The 12,393-nt window shown below is 47.8% G+C and overlaps 1 pseudogene; it reads left to right on the top strand.

Moving 5' to 3' along the window:
- Positions 1 to 241: 241 nt before the first annotated feature.
- LOC147986840 (uncharacterized) overlaps positions 242 to 12,393 on the top strand; it is a 37,038-nt pseudogene continuing 24,886 nt past the window's right edge.

Genomic DNA, 12,393 nt, shown 5'->3' with positions numbered 1-12,393 from the left:
TGGCCCAAAACCCACCAAACTCTGCCCCATCATCTAGAGCATTCGATCACGATCGCGTGGCCGAAAACCGCACCTCATTTGGACTCTCCTAGCTCCACTTGTGCCTAGAAATAGACACCCCCCGATTTCGGATCTCTCCCTCTCCCCGAAACCCTAAAAATTCCCCCGCCACCGACGGACATGTCCGCCGCCTGACCGGACGCGTCCGCCCTGCCGCGCCCAGCCAACCACGACACACCACATGGCCGTCAGCCGCATCCACCACCGCCGGCCCGCCAGGCCCGAGGCCGGCCCCCGACGGCGCGCTCCCAGGCCGACCCCGCGCCGCCGCCCCGCCTTCGTCCTCTACGCCGCGCGCCGCCCACCGGCCGCCGCGCCACCGCGGCTCCACGCCGGAGCCCGCGCCCCGACGCCGGCCGGTGCCACCGCCATCCGCACCCGCCGCCGCAGACCTCCGCCACCACGCCGCCCGAGCCGGCGCCGCCCCTCACCAACTCCAGTGCCGCCCCTCCCCACGTCCGGCCTCCTCTTCTTCCTCTCCGGCAAGAACTCCGGCGAGCTTCAAGTTCCTCTACGGCGTTCCTCGGTTCCCGTGCGATCCAGATCTGAGATCCAATCTCACCTCGGTTGACTTTTTATCCCCGAACCCTAATTTTTCGTGCATACTTTGACCGGTGATATCTCCGCATCCGTAGATCCGTTTTGGACATATAGTATATCAAAATGTTCGCCTCGACGAGTACATCATTTCATTCCATTGCATCATTTTCATTTGAGCTCATCTTGAATCCCGAAATTCTGCTAGAAGAGGGCTTCGTGAGTTAATTGTCAGATCTGCTACTTCATCTTAGACTTTTGTCATTTTTGCCATGATTATTGTGTGCATGATATGCCTGTGAGTCCTTCATATGTTTTGTTAAGGATTTTGTCTTCTTTCCAGAGGTGCAACCCATGCATTTTTAGGATGTGTGTGGTGACTTGTGCAAGCTTGCAAAGTGAGGCAACCGGTAAATCTGTTTTTAGGGACTTAGTAGTTTTCACTGAGTCTGGGATTATTTAGTTCATGATGCCATATGTTCAGCTTGTTTCCTAGTGATCCGTGCCTCTTTTGAGGATGATCATTAAAGGAGTTTTGTTAATCTTGTTATGCTCTATCCATACATGTCTTTACTTGCAATTATGGAGCAACCTAGGTTGAGTCAATCGAGCTCTACTTTTGCTTCGTGGTGAATCTGGGTAGATCGTCAACTTGTTTGCGATTTTGCTGATGTTATTGTAGTTGATCCGTGCATGCTACGCCATTGTTCTTGTCATTCCTAGCTAGAATTTTGTGCCTTCTTAATGGATGTATGCTTTCCTGGACATGACTTGCACCGTGGTGAGTGCATCGAGCTTGTTTACGTGCCTTCGTGAGTTATATTTCAGCATGTCTCAGTTTTCACTAAGTCTGAAAACTGATTGTGTTTTAGCTATGTTCGTGTGCCCGTTAGTATATTTTGTGAACCCTTTTGGCCCCAGGTAACTTTGGGTCTTTTGTTAAGCTTGTTGAGTAGCTCCATTCCATGTTCTTACTTGTCTTAATCAGGTCATGTATCATGTTGTTTTGCTGCTCTGAAGAGGGCTTCGTGATCTGAAATTTCAGAGAAGTGTTAATTTCACCAAGTCTGGAATCTGTTTTGCATTTGCATTTTTGCCATGCTTGTTTGAACCTCATAATGGATGAATTGGCCGTAGCTCAGTGCTAGACTTTTGTTAAGCATCTTGTGTACATCCCTGCCATGCATTTTGTTGTCATGTTTGGGTGCTGTAGCATGTACATCTCGTTGCATTTAGATGCCTACTTGCTGTAAAACGCAGACCGGTGTCATTTTTGAAACGCTTGCCATTTCCAAACTGTAACTCCGATTCCGGCGTTCTTTATATCGTTTTCAAGCGATTTAATCTCATCTTTCCATTGGAACACTTGGAATTCCAAGTTGAGGCCAGGTTCATGCATTTCCTGTCATATCTTGCATTTTGCATCCCGCATCGCATCCCGCATAGCATGTCATCTTTGCATTGTGTTGTTTGAGTTTGCACGTGGTTTATTGTATCCTTGTTGCTTGTTTGTATTGTTTGGGTAGAGCCGGGAGACGAGTTCGCTAACGAGGAGCCCATTGAGTTTGCTCTTGAGGATCCAGTCAACTCTGACAACTGTGCAGGCAAGATGATCATACCCTCGAAATCACTACTATCTTTGCTATGCTAGTTTGCTCGCTCTTTTGCTATGCCATTGCTGCGATGCCTACCTTTTGCTTGTCAGCCTCCCAAATTGCCATGTCAACCTCTAACCCACCATGTCCTAGCAAACCGTTGATTGGCTATGTTACCTCTTTGCTCAGCCCCCCTCTTATAACGTTGCTAGTTGCAGGTGAAGATTGGAGCCGTTCCTTGTTGGAACATTTATTTACTTGTTGGGATATCATTATATTGCTATGTTATCTTAATGAATCTATATACTTGGTAAAGGGTGTAAGGCTCGGCCTCTCGCCCAGTGTTTTGTTCCACTCTTGCCGCCCTAGTTTCCGTCATATCGGTGTTATGTTCCCGGATTTTGCGTTCCTTACGCGGTTGGGTTATAATGGGAACCCCTTGACTGTCCGCCTTGAATAAAACTCCTCCAGAAGTGCCCAACCTTGGTTTTACCATTTGCCACCTAGCCTTTCCCTTGGGTTTCGCGGACTCAAGGGTCATCTTATTTTAACCCCCCCCCCCCCGGGCCAGTGCTCCTCTGAGTGTTGGTCCAACCTAGAGCACCGTGCGGGGCCGTCCCTCGGCAACTTGGGTTACATTGGCTCCCGTACGCTTAGCTTATCCGGTGTGCCCTGAGAACGAGATATGTGCAGCTCCTATCGGGATTTGTCGGCACAGCGGGTGGTGTTGCTGGACTTGTTTTACCATTGTCGGAGTTGTCTTGAATTACCGAGATACCAAGTCTGATCAGAACGTCTTGGGAGGAGGTCTATTCCTTCGTTGACCGTGAGAGCTTGTCATGGGCTAAGTTGGGACTCCCCTGCAGGGATTGAACTTTCAAAAGCCGTGCCCGCGGTTATGGGCAGATGGGAATTTGTTAATGTCCGGTTGTAGATAACTTGAACCTTATTTAATTAAAATGAATCAACTGAGTGTGTTACCGTGAAGGCCTCTTCTCGGCGGAGTCCGGGAAGTGGACACGGTGTTGGAGTAATGTTTGCGCAGGTTTCTCTCTAGTTTCTCGCTCGCGCTTTGCCTCCTCTTCTCGCTCTCTTTTGCGAATAAGTTAGCCACCACATATGCTAGTCGCTTGCTGCAGCTCCACATATAAATTGCCTTACCCTTCCTATAAGCTTAAATAGTCTTGATCGCGAGGGTGCGAGATTGCTGAGTCCCTGTGGCTCACAGATTCCTATTACACCAGATGCAGGTCTAGGTGATTTCGCTCCAGGTGACGAGTACGAGCTCAAGTGGGAGTTCGACGAGGACTCTCAGCGATACTACGTGTCTTTTCCTGATGATCAGTAGTGGTGCCCAGTTGGGGGTGATTGGGACCGTTGTCGCATGTTGGGTTTTCTTCTATTTTGGCGTCGTAGCCGGGCCATGAGTGTTTTGGATGATGTAATGTTATTTATGTACTTGATTGACGTGGCGAGTGTAAGCGAACTATGTTATCTCCCCTTTATTATTCATATTACATGGGATGTTGTGAAGATTGCCTAACTTGCGACATATGCCTTCAATGCGATTATGTCTCTAAGTCGTGCCTCGACACGTGGGAGCTATAGTCGCATCGAGGGTGTTACAAGTTGGTATCAGAGCCTTCCCCGACCTTAGGAGCCCCATTGCTTGATCGTTTTTAGCGGTCGAGTTGTGTCTAGAAAAATGTTTTGAGTCTTTAGGAATTATATATCAGAGAGCCTAGGAATTCTTTTTACTTCCCGGTCTCCTCATCGCTCTGGTAAGGCATCCTGACATAGAGTTTTGACTCTTCTCTTCTCAAATTTCACTAAAAAAATTTAGGATCACGCGAGTATCTTGGAATCGTTCCGATGGCTTATGATGAGAACATTGACTTGGTGCCTCCTGTCAGGGGTTTAGTGGAAGTGTCCCGGGGAGTTGAGCTCTGAGGTGTTGTCATCATAATTTTATCGTTGCAATTCTGGAATACTTGAGATATTTTCGCCGACATCGAAAATCTCTTTTATGCAGTTCATTGGTGAGATAACCTCGACGCCACCCAGTACTGGGGCGTGAGTTCGGGAGTATCGCCATAACTTGTATAACGGATGCTTTTCGAAGGTTGAGGTAGATGGTTTCCGAAGGTTTCTTGGTTATGTGTTGAAGGATGGATACAGCTGGATGTAGGATTTGCTAGTTTGGGTGAGATATTATGCTTCCCCTGTATCCCCAACACCTGATTGCATAACTGGAAAAGTGGGAGTTTCATAGGTGGGAATTCTAGTAGCTCTAGTTCTTCTTCCACGAATATTGGTTTGAGATTGGGATTTCTTACCGATTATTCGTTCTTGATCCGTACCTTGTTGATTTATTTCTCTACCTTAATTCTACGTGGCTTCTCAATTTATGGATATGTGACTATTTGAAGAGGAATGCATTCTTTCATTTTGTTCGGATGTGAAGACTATATGTTGCAATTTTCATTCCGTTGGTTTCAGCTTCATTTATCTGTCTTTGTGCTAACGGTGGTCAACCTCTTCAGGATGGCTCCCGCTAAGAGCACCAGTCAGAACCAGAATCAAGATCCGCCACCACCTCCACCTCCTCCGGAGGCATGGCAAGCTGTGATGGCCGCAACCAATGCAAACACACAGCTGATCATGCAAATTCTTCAAGAGCGCAATCAAGGCAGTCAAGGGAATCAAGGAAGCAGTCAGAGTCACTTTGCTACACTCAACCAGTTCCTTGCTAACGGGCCAAAGACTTTCAGCAATTGTGTTGAGGCAACCGATGCTGACGATTGGCTTGTGGATCTGTGTAAGCATTTCGAGTGCAGTAACGTCAGGCCTGAGTACTTTGTCAAGTTTGCTTCCTTCCAACTCAAAGATCAAGCTGCAGAATGGTTCCAGCAGTACAAGGATTCCAGAGGTGGACGTGTTATCACTTGGGATGATTTCCGTCGAGATTTCCGAGCTCATCATATTCCGCAGAGCGTGGTTGAAAGCAAGCGTGAGGAATTCCGCAATCTGAAGCAAGGCTCTTTGTCTATCTATGACTACAACAAGTTGTTCCAGAAGCTCGCCCGCTTTGCCAAGCAGGACGTCCCTGATGAGAAGAGCATGATATATCAGTTCAGGGGTGGTCTCAGAGAAGAAATTCAGCTCGCTCTTGTCCTCTTTGAGCCGTTGAGATACGATGAGTTCTACAACATGGCACTGAAGCAAGAGGCTGCTCAGTTGAGGTGTGATGCTTCCAAGAAGCGAGTCAGAGATGCTACTCCTTCTTCCTCTACTCAAGTGGCCAAGCAGCAGAAGTTTTGGCTTCCTCCTCCTCCGTTCCGTCAGCCGTATCAGCAGAAGAGCAAAGGTGGCAGTGGTTCTTCCCACCCACCCAACCCTGGCTTTCAGAACAAGACTTCGTCTCAAGCTCCAAGATCGAGTGCTCCGTATCACCGTCCGCTTTCTGAGGTCACGTGCAACAAGTGCCAACAGAAGGGTCACTATGCCAACAAGTGTTTCAACCAGAGGCGTCTTCCTCCTCCTCCTGTCAGATCGACAAGTACAGCTGTGGTCAAGCATAACCCCAAGCATGGCAAGGTGAATTTGATGAATGCACCTCAGGCAGAGGACTCGTCAGATGTGATCATGGGTAACTTTCCAGTTAACTCTTTTCCAGCAAAAGTTCTTTTTGACACTGGTGCATGGCATTGTTTCATGTCAAGATCATTTGTTTCCAAGCATGACTTCGTTTCACAAATGTTGGGTAAACCTATGGGAGTGGTTTCTCCGGCTAAGTCTATGAGGGCTACTTCAATAGTTCCGGATGTTTCTATCATGATGGGTGATTTCAAGTTTCTGGCTTCTCCAATGGTTCTTGGTAACTCAGATATTGATCTTATTCTCAGAATGGATTGGATTTCTAAGCACAAGGCTCAGCTTGATTGTGCAGCCAGGTAGATTCAGTTGACTCATTCATCTGAGGATGTAATTGTCTTTGCCGCTCGTGATGATACTATCCGTCTGTTTTCTCTCAATGAGAAGGGTGAATTGGATGCCATCTCTCAAATTCCAGTCGTTTACGAATATCAAGACGTCTTTCCAGAAGAGCTCCCAGGAATGCCTCCACACCGGCCAGTTGAATTTGTTATTGAACTTGAGCCTGGCACAGAACTGTGTGCAAACGTCCTTACAATCTCGGACCTGAAGAGTTGAAGGAACTGAAGAAGCAACTCGATGAGAAAGAAAGAATGGGTCTTATCCGGCCTAGTTCTTCTCTGTGGGGTTGTGGCGTTCTTTTTGTGAAGAAGAAGGATGGAACGGACCGACTTTGTGTTGATTACCGTCCAGTGAACAAGAAGACCATCAAGAACAAATACCCACTTCCCAACATCAATGAGCTATTCGAACAACTCAAAGGTGCCCAAGTATTCTCCAAGCTTGATCTCCGTATGGGTTATCACCAGATTCGCATTCGTGAAGAAGATATTCCCAAGACAGCATTCAGAACAAGCTTTGGTTCTTATGAATACACTGTCATGTCTTTTGGCCTCGCCAACGCTCCTCCGACATTCTCTCGCATGATGAACTTCATCTTCAATGCCTACACCAATGACTTCGTTCTGGTCTATCTCGACGACATTCTGGTTTTCTCGAAGAACAAGGAAGATCATGCCAAGCACTTGCGTTTGGTTCTTGATAAGCTCAGAGAACATCAGTTCTACGCCAAGTTCTCCAAGTGTGAATTTTGGCTCGATGAGGTTCTTTATCTTGGTCATATCATCTCTGCCAAGGGCATTGCCGTGAATCCCAAGAAGGTGTCTGCAATTGTGAATTGGGAACCTCCTCAGAACGTGAAGCAACTCTGCAGTTTTCTCGGTCTCGCAAGCTATTGCCGAAGATTCGTTGAAAACTTTTCTAAGATTGCGAAGCCTCTCTCTAATCTTCTCCAGAAGCACGTCAAGTACGTTTGGTCTCCGGAGTGTGATATTGCTTTCAACACTTTGAAAGAGAAGTTGATCACTACTCCAGTTTTGACTCCGCCTGATGAATCCAAGCCGTACGAGGTCTTTTGTGATGCCTCTCTCCAAGGTCTTGGCGCAGTTTTGATGCAAGATAAGAAAGTTGTTGCTTATACCTCTCGCCAGTTGAAGCCTAATGAGAAGAACTATCCCACTCATGATCTCGAGTTGGCGGCAGTTGTGCATGCTCTGTTGACTTGGAGACATCTTCTATTGGGAAGAAAAGTGGACATTTTCACTGATCACAAGAGTCTCAAGTACATCTTCACTCAGCCTAATCTCAACCTCAGGCAAACTCGATGGGTCGAAATGATTCAAGAGTATAATCCGAGTATTGAGTACACTCCAGGCAAGGCCAATGTGATTGCTGACGCTTTGAGCAGAAAGACTTACTGCAACAGTCTGATTCTTAAGCCTTATCAACCCGAGCTTTGTGAAGCTTTCCGCAAACTTAATCTGCAAGTTGTTCCTCAAGGTTTCCTCGCCGACCTTCAAGTCTCTCCTACCTTGGAAGACCAGATCCGCTTCAGCACAGCTTTCCATCCTCAAACAAGCGGTCAAGTCGAGCGTGTCAACCAGATTCTTGAAGATATGCTCAGGGCTTCTGTGATCTCCTTCGGCATGAAGTGGGAGGATTGTCTTCCTTATGTTGAATTCTCATACAACAACAGTTTTCAAGCAAGTTCGGGCAAGGCCCCATTTGAAATTCTGTATGGCAGGAAGTGTCGTACCCCTCTCAACTGGTCTGAAACCGGTGAACGTCAGCTTTTGGGTAATGACTTAATCACAGAGGCAGAAGAAATGTGTAAAGTCATTCGTGATAACCTCAAAGCAGCCCAATCCCGCCAGAAGAGCTACTATGATAGTAAGCACCGTGATTTGGCTTTCGAGATCGGAGATCATGTTTACCTCCGTGTCTCTCCTATGAAAGGTACTCGTCGCTTCGGTATCAAAGGGAAGCTTGCCCCTAGATACATGGGACCTTTCAAGATTGTCAGCAAGAGAGGCGACCTCGCCTATCAACTCGAGCTTCCTTCAAACTTCGCAAATGTTCATGACGTGTTCCATGTCTCTCAGCTTCGAAAGTGCTTCAAGACTCCTGACCGCACCGTCAACTTCGAGGACATTGAGCTCCAAGAAGATCTCTCTTATCGTGAGCACCCAGTTGCTATTCTTGAAGAGACTGAACGCAAGACTCGCAAGAAGTCAATCAAATTTCTCAAAGTCAAGTGGTCACACCATTTTGACCGTGAAGCTACCTGGGAACGCGAGGATCACCTCCGTTCTGAGTACCTGGCGTTCTTTCAGTCCTAGATCTCGGGACAAGATCTTTTCGTAGTGGTGGACTGTTGTAACACCCCGGATGTAACTTTCCCAATTTGTACTCCAACTCTTGCCGTTTCCGGCGTTAAGTTATATTTATTTATCGGGTTCGGGTCTTTGTCTCCGTGTGTTGTTTTCGTTTTCATGCATCTCATATCATGTCATCATGTGCATTGCATTTGCTTACGTGTTCGTCTCATGCATTCGAGCATTTTCCCCGTTGTCCGTTTTGCATTCCGGCGCTTCATTCTCCTCCGGTGGTCATTTCTAGCTTTGTTTCGTGTGTGGGGATTAAACATTTCCGGATTGGACCAAGACTTGCCAAGCGGCCTTGGTTTACTACCGGTAGACCGCCTGCCAAGTTTCGTATCATTTGGACTTTGTTTGATACTCCAACGGTTAACCGAGGGACCGAAAAGGCCTCGTGTGTGTTGCAGCCCAACACCCCTCCAATTTGGCCCAAAACCCACCAAACTCTGCCCCATCATCTAGAGCATTCGATCACAATCGCGTGGCCGAAAACCGCACCTCATTTGGACTCTCCTAGCTCCACTTGTACCTATAAATAGACACCCCCCGATTTCGGATCTCTCCCTCTCCCCGAAACCCTAAAAATTCCCCCGCCACCGACGGACATGTCCGCCGCCTGACCGGACACGTCCACCCCGCCGCGCCCAGCCAACCACGACGCGCTATGTGGCCGTCAGCCGCATCCACCGCCGCCGGCCCGCCAGGCCCGAGGCCGGCCCCCGACGCCGCACTCCCGGGCCGACCCCGCGCCGCCGCCCCGCCTTCGTCCTCTACGCCGCGCGCCACCCACCGGCCGCCGCGCCACCGCGGCTCCACGCCGGAGCCCGCGCCCCGACGCCGGCCGGCGCCGCGGCCATCTGCGCCCGCCGCCGCGGACCTCCGCCACCACGCCGCCCGAGCCGGCGCCGCCCCTCGCCATGTCCGGCCTCCTCTTCTTCCTCTCCGGCAAGAACTCCGGCGAGCTTCAAGTTCCTCTCCGGCGTGCCTCGGTTCCCGTGCGATCCAGATCTGAGATCCAATCTCACCTCGGTTGACTTTTTATCCCCGAACCCTAATTTTTCGTGCATACTTTGACCGGTGATATCTCCGCATCCGTAGCTCCGTTTTGGACATATAGTATATCAAAATGTTCGTCTCGACGAGTACATCATTTCATTCCATTGCATCATTTTCATTTGAGCTCATATTGATGCCCGAAATGCTGCTAGAAGAGGGCTTCGTGAGTTAATTGTCAGATCTGCTAGTTCATTTTAGACTTTTGTCATTTTTGCCATGATTATTGTGTGCATGATATGCCTGTGGGTCCTTCATATGTTTTGTTAAGGATTTTGTCTTATTTCCAGAGGTGCAACCCATGTATTTTTAGGATGTGTGTGGTGACTTGTGCAAGCTTGCAAAGTGAGGCAACCGGTAAATCTGTTTTCAGGGACTTAGTAGTTTTCACTAAGTCTGGGATTATTTAGTTCATGATGCCATATGTTCAGCTTGTTTCCTAGTGATCCGTGCCTTTTTTGAGGATGACCAGTAAAGGAGTTTTGTTAATATTGTTATGCTCTATCCATCCATGTCTTTACTTGCAATTATGGAGCACCCTAGCTTGAGTCAATCGAGCTCTACTTTTGCTTCGTGGTGAATCTGGGTAGATCGTCAACTTGTTTGCGATTTTGCTGATGTTATTGTAGTTGATCCGTGCATGCTACGCCATTGTTCTTGTCATTCCTAGCTAGAATTTTGTGCCTTCTTAATGGATGTATGCTTTCCTTGCCATGACTTGCACCGTGGTGAGTGCATCGAGCTTGTTTACGTGCCTTCGTGAGTTATATTTCAGCATGTCTCAGTTTTCACTAAGTCTGAAAACTGATTGTGTTTTAGCTATGTTCGTGTGCCCGTTAGTATATTTTGTGAACCCTTTTGGCCCCAGGTAACTTTGGGTCTTTTGTTAAGCTTGTTGAGTAGCTCCATTCCATGTTCTTACTTGTCTTAATCAGGTCATGTATCATGTTGTTTTGCTGCTCCGAAGAGGGCTTCGTGATCTGAAATTTCAGAGAAGTGTTAATTTCACTAAGTCTGGAATCTGTTTTGCATTTGCGTTTTTGCCATGCTTGTTTGAACCTCATAATGGATGAATTGGCCGTAGCTCAGTGCTAGACTTTTGTTAAGCATCTTGTGTACATACCTTCCATGCATTTTGTTGTCATGTTTGGGTGCTGTAGCATGTTCATCTCATTAAATTTAGATGCCTACTTGCTGTAAAATGCGAACCGGTGTGATTTTTGAAACGCTTGCCATTTCCAAACCGTAACTCCGATTCCGGCGTTATTTATATCGTTTTCAAGCGATTTCATCTCATCTTTCCAGTGGCACACTTGGAATTCCATGTTGAGGCCAGGTTCATGCATTTCCTGTCATATCTTGCATTTTGCATCCCGCATCGCATCCCGCATAGCATGTCATCTTTGCATTGTGTTGTTTGAGTTTGCACGTGGTTGATTGTATCCTTGTTGCTTGTTTGTCTTGTTTGGGTAGAGCCGGGAGACAATTTCTCTAACGAGGAGCCCGTTGAGTTTGCTCTTGAGGATCTAGTCAACTCTGACAACTGTGCAGGCAAGATGATCATACCCTCGAAATCACTACTATCTTTGCTATGCTAGTTTGCTCGCTCTTTTGCTATGCCATTGCTGCGATGCCTACCTTTTGCTTGTCAGCCTCCCAAATTGCCATGTCAACCTCTAACCCACCATGTCCTAGCAAACCGTTGATTGGCTATGTTACCGCTTTGCTCAGCCCCCCTCTTATAACGTTGCTAGTTGCAGGTGAAGATTGGAGCCGTTCCTTGTTGGAACATTTATTTACTTGTTGGGATATCATTATATTGCTATGTTATCTTAATGCATCTATATACTTGGTAAAGGGTGGAAGGCTCGGCCTCTCGCCCAGTGTTTTGTTCCACTCTTGCCGCCCTAGTTTCCGTCATATCGGTGTTATGTTCCCGGATTTTGCGTTCCTTACGCGGTTGGGTTATAATGGGAACCCCTTGACTGTCCGCCTTGAATAAAACTCCTCCAGCAGTGCCCAACCTTGGTTTTACCATTTGCCACCTAGCCTTTCCCTTGGGTTTCATGGACTCAAGGGTCATCTTATTTTAAACCCCCCCCCCCGGGCCAGTTCTCCTCTGAGTGTTGGTCCAACCTAGAGCACCGTGCGGGGCCGTCCCTCGGCAACTTGGGTTACGTTGGCTCCCGTACGCTTAGCTTATCCGGTGTGCCCTGAGAACGAGATATGTGCAGCTCCTATCGGGATTTGTCGGCACAGCGGGTGGTGTTGCTAGACTTGTTTTACCATTGTCGGAGTTGTCTTGAATTACCGAGATACCGAGTCTGATCGGAACGTCTTGGGAGGAGGTCTATTCCTTCATTGACCGTGAGAGCTTGTCATGGGCTAAGTTGGGACTCCCCTGCAGGGATTGAACTTTCGAAAGCCGTGCCCGCGGTTATGGGCAGATGGGAATTTGTTAATGTCTGGTTGTAGATAACTTGAACCTTATTTAATTAAAATGAATCAACTGAGTGTGTTACCGTGAAGGCCTCTTCTCGGCGGAGTCCGGGAAGTGGACACGGTGTTGGAGTAATGTTTGCGCACGTTGCTCTCTAGTTTCTCGCTCGTGCTTTGCCTCCTCTTCTCGCTCTCTTTTGCGAATAAGTTAGCCACCACATATGCTAGTCGCTTGCTGCAGCTCCACATATAAATTGCCTTACCCTTCCTATAAGCTTAAATAGTCTTGATAGCGAGGGTGCGAGATTGCTGAGTCCCTGTGGCTCACAGATTCCTAT

The sequence above is a fragment of the Triticum urartu genome, chromosome 2A (assembly GCF_056163025.1).
Source record: "Triticum urartu cultivar PI428250 chromosome 2A, HENAU_Tu73, whole genome shotgun sequence".
Lineage (NCBI taxonomy): Eukaryota > Viridiplantae > Streptophyta > Magnoliopsida > Poales > Poaceae > Triticum > Triticum urartu.
This window is presented reverse-complemented; position numbering and strand designations above follow the sequence as displayed.